This window comes from Triturus cristatus, chromosome 5_2, assembly GCF_964204655.1.
Source record: "Triturus cristatus chromosome 5_2, aTriCri1.1, whole genome shotgun sequence".
Classification (NCBI taxonomy): domain Eukaryota; kingdom Metazoa; phylum Chordata; class Amphibia; order Caudata; family Salamandridae; genus Triturus; species Triturus cristatus.
In genome coordinates, this window is record NC_140588.1 from 732,872,569 (window position 1) to 732,882,545 (window position 9,977).

Genomic DNA, 9,977 nt, shown 5'->3' on the forward strand with positions numbered 1-9,977 from the left:
AACAAGCTTGCACACTTTGAATCACACCCCTGCATGTCAAGCATTCACATAGAGACACGTGGACACCCCATGTCCCCAACACAAGAACTGCCAATGTACTTTAGTCACACCCCACACCCTCTGAAACTCTCCTAAATTGTACTTTCGCCATCACATAGGAGGCTACACTACATGAAAACTAAGGTTACACCAGTCTCCATCAACTCTAGCCTTGTGTGTGACAGCTCATCACATGCAATATCAACCTTCTAAACACACCTGCAGTTATGGTCTGCTAACACATTTCCACATACTCCCCTGTGTGGCAATGAAGAGCATAGATGTGACACAGGCTCCAGTGACATCTGCATGGCAGATGGCCAGACTACACATCTGGACACACACAGTGCACTTGGCTGAACACATGGAGTAGAGGGCCAAATAACATACATCACCACACTCCTAAGCCAGCTCAGTGTGACCAGGCACAGCATCAAGCATAGCTCAAAAGGACAACATTAGTGGTCTAGCACAAATTACAACATACACACACATCTCATGCTCAATTACAAATGGTGTGTGTGTGAATACATGATGTTAAAGCTTGCACGGACAAAAAAACAACATCAACATGATGTAGCCAGACAAAAGCAGGATGGCACGACACACATTGGAATGAGAAAGCACTGGGCTAGTAGGACCACAGAAACCTTGCCAAACAGGAACATCTGCATAAACTTTAGTATTTGGAGGCAACAGCATCTGAAGATTGTCAGATTCCTGCTCACCTCACACACACCATGGGCTCAGGATACGTCAAAGATGGTCACATCGCCACAAGGGAAATTCCCTACAGTGGAAGGCCACCTGTGGCAAGCTTGTCGTTGGCAGGGGTCTACCAGATCAAAAGGAGACACAGATATGACTCCAACACTATCAAATCACATGATAGCTTTTTGACCAATATCTTGTGTACATGGGTGTGTCCAAAGTCACGACCACGTATTCAAAATCCACATGTACCCAGATGTACTGATGAGACAGGTGACTTGCTGCACATCACAAACATATTCTGCAAGCCCCTCCTAAACTGTTGCACTTTGCAACACATGCGCTATGGTAACATATGGCAGTATGACCTATGTGCAAAGGTGAAATAAAAACATGGAAGCCTGGCAGATTGATGTCACTTTTATGGTCCAAAATGATATGGATGATGATACCCTGCAAATGTAAACTATGAGGACTTGTATACATACTGTAATAGGTCACATACTCCATGGACCACATGCAGTCCATGACATAAAAACATCATTGTATAATGTGATGAGTCCCAGCCCGAATGCGGGACTTCCAAATGCGGGAATTCCAACACGCCAAACCGAAAGTGAGGAGGACGTTCTAGTACTGGAGTCGTGCTACGGAAAGAATGTTGAAAGCAAGGAGAGTAGAAAAAGCACAACAGAGGAAGGCACAGGTGTTCGGCATTTGGAGCTAGAGGAAGAGGGGGAGGGATAACGTGAGGTAACCAGGAAAAGTGAGGAGACCACGGAGCCTACAGGAGGTCGAGGAAGTCACAGAGGAGCCAGAGGACGACCGAGACGATGACCCATGCTTGCCTAGCACTGCGCCTGAGACCGGTACTCCCAAGGGAAGGAAGGAGGCTGGTTCTCCCCTCACCACGGCCCTGGAGGGTCGTGGATGCAGGCAAGTGCCTATTACACAGTCATTCACACTGAAGGGTTGGTGGGCTGGACTGCGGGGTGCACCTAAGTAAACCACACAACCCCTCACTTAGGCACTACTCTAGAAAAGGCATTGGCGGAGGTGTGCACAATCCCAACCCCTTATAAATTTTAAGGAAGAGCAATAGCCTGAAGATTGTTTTTTCCTTTTCCTCCCTTGGTACCCCATCTCTCCACTGGAGTTCTACACCGGTGGAACAGAAGAGGAGGACAATATGTAGAAAGACCCAGAGGAGACACCTAAACGTCCGTGGTTTAACAAGCCTCTACCGTATTTGCATTCAAGTACCAATAAAAATCTCTTGAAAGACTAACATAGCCTCCATATATATGTGTGGGAAAGGGCTTTAGGGAACCTCGTCGGGTCGACACGAGCACATAGACCCACAACAAGAATTGTACATGTGACATTTGACTTATAACCAAGTTGTGGGACACAGAAATCAACAGTAAGAATCTGCCAACATGCTTAATTTAGCATGAAAATGCAAGAATGTAAAACTCAAACATAAGGCCTATGGCCAGTCCATAATTGTCTCTGGGGGGGTCAAGGGTACTCCCCATCCATCACTTGCCTGCACTGTAACCGCAAGGGTACACCTCCCATGGGAGGGACATCTGGAGGCATGCCAGGCACCAACAGGTCCGGACTAGGGAGGACAGTGTTGGGTTGTGGGAGGGATGGGATCCTGAGGGTGTGTGGGTCAACTGCAGTGGATGGGCCAGATTGAGGGGGGTCCACTGTATTCACAGTTACTGACTGAGGAGGGGGGACAGTTGGAGGAGGAGAGCTTGTGGGAGGGGGGAGGGGCTGGGCCTGAGTTTCTTTGGGATGCTGTACTTGTGGATGGGTAAACCTGTGATAGGAAGGGACTCTGGATCTTTGAGAGGGGGGGCCTTGGATTGGGAGGTTTTTTGGGGCAGGGGAAGTATGGGTCGGTGGTGGAGTTTGGGATTGGGTAGACTAGGGGGATTTTCGGATGGGGAGCTTTGGGCTATTCCTCTTTGGGGGGGTTGGGCCAGGTTTGGATGTCAGGTTCAGGGGAGGGGGGTTCTTCTTTCCCTTGGGAGGGGGGACAGATGGGATATTGGGGAAGAGGCCAAGGTCACAGAGCAACAGTTTCTGGGCAGAGGGGGGTGCATGGGAGTCAAGGGTAGGGGTTGTAGAGGCAGAGGGATCTGAGGTATGCGGAATGCCTGTGGATGCATGTTTGTCTTGTTTCGGCCTCTCAATGGTGTATGTGCTGTCAGTCCCCTTAGTGTGCGTGCATGTGCGTTTGGACTTGTGTGGGTAGGGCTGTGTGGTGAATGTGAATGTGAATGTTGATGTGTGTGTACGTGCATGTTTGCATGTGATTGGGTCAGGTAGGGTAGTTGGGACAGTGGATGGGGAAGAGGAAGGAGGGGGAAGGGACTGCTGGATCAAGGACACTGCTGCCGTCAGTGTGGATGCCAGTGCCTGATTCGATCTCTGTAGGGCAGACATGCCTGAGTTGATGCCCTCCATGTGTGACACCAATTGTGTCAAAAGAGTGATATGCTCATGGATGACATTCAGCATGGATGTCTGCCCCACAGCTATCTGCTTCAGCAAATCCACAGCCTCCACACTCAGGGCAGCAGGGGAGACTTGGGCAGAGTGTGCGGTGCCTGGCCCAAAGGAGAAATGCTCCTCTACATGGGAGCGGCCACAGACACTGGGCATGGGAGCATTTGGGAGGGTGGAAATGGTGGGGGTGGTGGACTCCAATGTAGTTTGATCCAATCCTGGCTCACCCACCACCTCAAGGTAGTCATCACTGGAGGTGTAATCTTTGGCAGCTTCTTCTTATGGTGATCTGGAGCTGCCCTCGGAGTGGCTCCCCTCACCCTCCACACCACTAGGTCCCTCCTCATCCGCACTGGACCCAGTCTTTTGAGATGCTTCCTCTTGGTCCATGGCACAGCCTCCTCTGATAGCCGGTGCTGATACCATGAACAAGAATGACAAAGAGATTCACATGCGTCATCCATATGTACTTGACACATGGATATCATCACAAATCATCACAGAGCAAGCATATACATCATTTTGACTACAGCTTTCTACTCATTACACATATGTGTACATGGCACTTGCCAGTTAACCATGGTTCCCAGACACATGATGTGATGTGCAACATTGGTTAAACAATGTCAAATCCCACAACTCCTACACTACGTAGCATGTGATTTGAGTTGTAATGCTCCTGACGGTCTTGTGTCATGACATACCTGTCTCATCTCCTGCGAGGGAGTCTTGAACTGACACTGCAAATGGGATGCACATGTTTGAATTGTGGCATGGTAACCATTCTTCAATCCCCAGTCATCAACTTGTGAAGCCATAGCTATGGACTCCCTGGGAAAATGATCGGCCTGCTATACAGCAGGCTTCTATAGATATTACATGACTCTTTTCACACAGATAACAGTGATAGTGCTCATTTGTCCAGTGTCTTAGTTCGTCTGCTGCTAGGTCACCCATCTAATTCTCATTTTGTAAACAACAAGGTGGTAGGCCTAGCTAGGGTGAGAGGCACTTGGGCCACTGTCTTGTGTCAACCAAGGACAGTGTTAGGGAGATTCTCCAGGATGTCATGCACATTGTATACAGCCCAACAGTTACACATTTGTACAATGTTAAACACAATTTGAAGACCAATGACTGCATCTTCACAATGCTTCAAGTGGTACACCATGCCACTGGCCTGTCTGGGTGCACCATCTGTACGGACTATTAGTACAGAACCTCAACATCACATGATTCCAGTCAACACTGTGTACCTAAACCTGTCTAGACTACTCCAGTCCACATCTGTAGGTGCCAAGTCTGCATGTCCCTTACGTGGTAGACACAATCTGCACACTTAGACGAGCTGACATTGCACATGTTCACCATCAGGGTTTGTGGACTCACTAATGGAATTGGATGCACAGTTGCCATCTATCATGCTAAAAGTAATGCATCATGCACATGGATGACCGAGCCACATGTATGTATAGTCAAGAGATTTTAAACACATGTCAACAGTTGTGTATGCAAAACATAAATCATGCATTTGATGAGTAGCCATGTTTCCAACAGTGACCAACGGTGTCTGTCAAAGATTGTCACGTGTAATCACTGTGACAGAGTCTGACACATGGGTTCTCTCATTTGAATGAGGAAAATGGAATCACTCATACAAACATGTGATAGGCCAGTGTCACAGATGCCCGGAATTGGCATACCTCTCCTTGGTGATAAGAAAATGTCTATTCCTTAGGGAAGAAAATTCGCACTGATTCACACACGCCGCACTTCAGTTGCATACATAAGACCCTGAATAGCAGGGAATTTACATATATCAAAAACCCTCAACTGAAATACCACCAAACCCAAGAGTGTAGTGGCAGAGTTTTTTAATTTTTAAAATCTTTTTTTTTAAATCGGTCCCTGATCAAGGTACCACACAATTCATTTGAAGACTTCAATAGTCTAACAATTCTATCAAAACAAAAATTCTAATACACATTTAAAAACATTTCCTATTGTGCATATTATATCTGAAATACATGAGACGCCTACTCAATGCTAGTGTTGTATCACATATACATGCAATAGTGAAATAATCAATTAAAATCAAACATTTTCAAAATAGTTCAACATTTAATATAAGAAATAATTTTTAGTGAAGAAATAATAAAAATGTAATAGGGAGGCCCTATTGTACAGTAGAGAAAGATACTGTTACAGAGTCTGATCCAACTGATTATGTAGGAAACCTAACTTTGTTGCTGTCCATCATTATTTGTGCAGCATGCTTTCTCGTGGTTGGATTCAGTAATAAAAATGCAGCGTCGACACGTTTCTGTGTCTTGGCACTATAAGCTCCACCTTCCTCAGGACCAAAATGTTTTAAGGGTTAAAAACCTCCCTTTTGAAGAAACTAGAAATTGATAATGATGAATCTAGGAAGAGAGAGATAAGGAAAAGGTTTAAAAATACATTCCCAATTACGTTTTCCCATAACAAAATCTAATCTGCTAATAAGAATTAAAAACAAGCTCATATCACATTTCTAATTGCCCCGCATGAAATGCCACATCCCAATCCTCTGTCAATTCATAAATTGGATATGGTGATTTACAGTGAGACTCTCATTCGCACTCAAACATACTACTTACACACCAGATCATATCGTTCAACTACTCTAGATAGTTTCAATTCAGAGATATCTGAAAGACTGCACTCACCAAAGATAAGTGATGTGCTTTTACATAGCACTCAATGAACAGTGTGATGCAAAGTTTTATTATGTATTAACTCCTTTAGACTTGACCGGATCTGTTTTAAAATTCTATCCTCGGTTCTAAGGAGATAAGAAAAGAAAAGAAACCAAGATATAGACCACTTTAACCTGTGAGAATGACAGACCACACAAATAGGTGTTTAAAGTGTGTAGATCAATCTCTAAGTTTCAAAAATACATAGTCTTACCAGAAAGATAATCGTGACAATACCACAGGAAGACACATGATGGATAATCCCCGCTCTGTCGTCTTGGAAAGAATAGAACTATCAATCCCGGAGAAGAAATAGCTTGGAGAACTTACTGGACATATCTTCTCTGTGCTGTAGATTGTGCTAATGATGCCCACTTGCTGAGAATCTGGGTAGTCGAGTTGGGTGTTTGTCCACAACCCGTATACACTTATCTACACAAAAATACAAAAGGACATGTCTTAATATAAGTCACTAGGAGGTTATATGGGTCTCATTGATGCCACTGGTTACAGTCAGAAACCTCAACTAGAGAAAATAACAATTTCCCTCTTCAATAATTATAACGATTGGCTTGTGTATATATGTCTCGAGATTTAGATAATTAGATAAGTGCTGTAAGCATCTTGTGGTTGGGGAGTTTAAATAGCTAAAACTCTCTTCTAACTTTTAAATAAATTGTGGAAAATCTGCCCCCCATATAGTCGATCTGTTTTCTCTCCCCTCTGAGGTCAAAACTACAATGACCCATCTATATTAAAGTACCGGCCGAATTACTCGTTGGTATACAGACACGCAACAACTCTGGCCGTGTACGTCCCACTGCTCCTTCGATTTTGTTTTAGATTATGCGGGGGCAGGCTCGTGAAGCTCTCATGAACGATTCTTACAAAGAGGGCCAAGGAGTAAATAAATCGGATACCCCCGTCTAGTAACATAGGGTAAAGCCATACAGTCCTTTAGATCTATAGTCCCAAAATTCCCTGTGCTTGGCTTACCGCTTGTGTAGATGCAGCTACTTCTCCACCTTCTATTAATAGGCATTGTGGGACGGTTCCATTTAAGTACAGTTTGAACAGGAAGTGGAATGGTACTGCTTCCCGGTCCTCTACAGTTTCATGGAGGCCATCTTTGAGTGATTCTATATTTATTCTCGACCTGTTAAAAATAGACTTCCTAATCGCTCCTGCACCAAAACAAATCGTCGGTGGGGGCAAAGCTATTAGAGGGCAAATATCAAATATTTTGTAAAGAATAGTGTTTACTCTAGTTATGTGCATTTGTTCCTGGCTATTATGGTTTCACACTCTTACTTCACATCACACCTATCCAATAGATCTAATACTATGGTGGCCATCTTAAGCTGGTTTTCTACATTTTCCTTCTCCATTAAAAATAAATCAATTTCTAAGGTGCTTAGATATTATTCACATGTCACCCATCGACGGAAAGCTAATGCAAAAGTGAATTCCCCTTACCAAAGAACATGACATTTACATAACATGTAAATAAAGAACTTTAGTCAGCACTGAATTTCTATGTGCAGAACTTAGATAGTCATAAGCGGTGATAATAAGACTATAATACATTATCTTTCCATCTGGGAAACTAGATGAGGTTAATTGCCCTTAAATCAGGGAAATCACCCAGTAATGATCCTTTCCTAGTCCTCTCATTTGTTCAATCCCCTTCTAATGGTGTGAAACTTGACCATGAATCACTGCTCCCTCAATTTTCTCCTACTTTCTCTATTGCCACCTCTTTAAGATCTTTAACTTTCTCAACCATGATCCATTTGATATCTGTAAGAGTGTGGTTCTCTGTTAACCAATGGTTAACCAGGGGTGCATTTTCTTTCTTTGTTTTAATAGCAGATCTATGTTCGCAGAGGCGTTGCCTGAATTCCCGCTCCATCTCTCCAATCTAGCCAAAGCCACAGGGGCAAATTAACAAGTAAATCTGTGTTTCTTTTGGTATGGGTGTTGTTTCCAATGATCAGCACTTCGGTCTTTTACCGTATTGAGCTTCAGTCAGTTGGTCTTCAACCAGTCCGTTATGTTCTTCATGCAGTTGTGGAAGTTGTTGCTAGTGGTGGCGGGGTCTTCTGAGAGAGAGAGGATAAGCTGGGTGTTCTCTGCATAGGAAATTATGTTGATGCCATGGTTTCTGACTTTGTCGGCCAGGGATGTCATGTAGGTGTTGAACAGTGTGGGGCTGAGGGATGAGCCTTCCAGTACACCGCAGATGATACTCTTGACTTCTGACATGAAGGGAGGTAGGTGGATTCTCTGGGTTCGCCCTGTGGGAAAGGATGCCATCCATTTGATGGTGTCTCCCTGGATCCCAATATGTTGGAGTCTCTTGATGAGGGTGTGGTGGGATACAGTGTCAAACACTGCTGAGAGGTCGAGGAGGCCATTCCATTTAGGAAAAAGATGAGCGCAGGAATAACGTCTTACCAACATTTCTCATCACACACACACTCAATGCGTCTGGAAAGCCATTCAAGTTATTTATGGTGACATATGTCTAAGAAAACCTCATGAAACCATATGTATTTAAATCTAGTCATTGGCACTGTTTTATGTTAAATTAGCATTTTTTTAATAAACATTTTTTACAAACATTAATAACCCCCAACAGTAAGTATCCATCCATATATTACACAAGGAAGACAAACGACAATCAAGACACTCTTGGCCTCTCCCAGAGATATTTTTACATCTACAATGTTGGTTACACTCCTCCTATATACTGATTTAAAAATCCAACCAAAAACATATAGTGAACGGGGATCACAGTATTTTCCTTTAGGCCTTCTGATCTAGTTCCCCATCACAGGAGGATTAATTCATCTTTTCCATCTGTGGATCATACTTCTCCAAGAAAGGAACTAGTTGACATGTTTCGGCCTTCAAGAAATTAAAGGCCTCATCAGGACTGAGATAAAGGGATGACCTATTAATTCTCACTATCTTGATAGTATACAGTTATGCCATGTCGCAGGGCACAGTTACTTGTGTCTATTACAAATGGGTACATCAAGGCTGGTCCTATAATTGTACCTTCCAGACGAGCCATAGCAAACAACTATGTTGGCCGAAAGATATTAGAAGTGATGACCCCCTGGGTTTAAAATCCACTGGGGCAAGAAGAAGAATGCATTCCTGCACGCGAACTCTCTCATCGGCTGCTTTGGGCCAAGGAGGATCAGGGCTACTGTGTCTCCACGGTTGAGGAGAGTTCTGATGTCATTGGTAGCAGCGATCAGGGCAGTCTTGGTGCTGTGGTTGCGGCGGAAGTTGGTCTAGGAGGCATCCAGCAGGTTGTTGTTCTCCAAGTGCTCACTGAGTTGTAGGTTGATGACCTTCTCAAGGACTTTGGCAAGGAAAGGGAGCTGAGATATGGGGTGGTAGTTCTTGAATTCGCTGGGGTCGCCGGATGTTTCTTGAAGAGGGGGTCTGACCTCTGTGTGATTCCATTGATCGGGGAAGGCAGCTGCGGCGATGGATGCCTTAAGGATGGAGGTGAGTTCACTGCTGATTTCCTTACTCCCAAAGGTTGAAGAAGCAGTGGAGGCAGGTGTCTGTGGGTGCTCCGGAGTGGATGGAGTTCACGATGGACTTGGTGCACTGTGTGGTGAGCTGTTTCCATGTGGTGAGCGTAGGATTGTGGGTGATGTCGGTCGGCATGAGGAGGCTGTAGAGGTCTGTGGGTTGGGTTTCAAAGTTGCTGTGGATGATGGATATCTTGTTGTGGAAGTAGTCCACCAGGGTGTTGCAGGATTCCTGGGATGGGAGATTGTGTTCTCAGTGGCTGACGGGCAGTAGAACTCTGGCAATGTTGAAGAGTTCCTTACTGTGATTGGTGGAGGCTTTGATGCGGTTGGCAGGGGCGTTTTCTATTTGTATCTTTTAGGCTTTGATGGTAGTTGTTAGGGCTGATTTGAAGATGACTTGGTCTGTGGG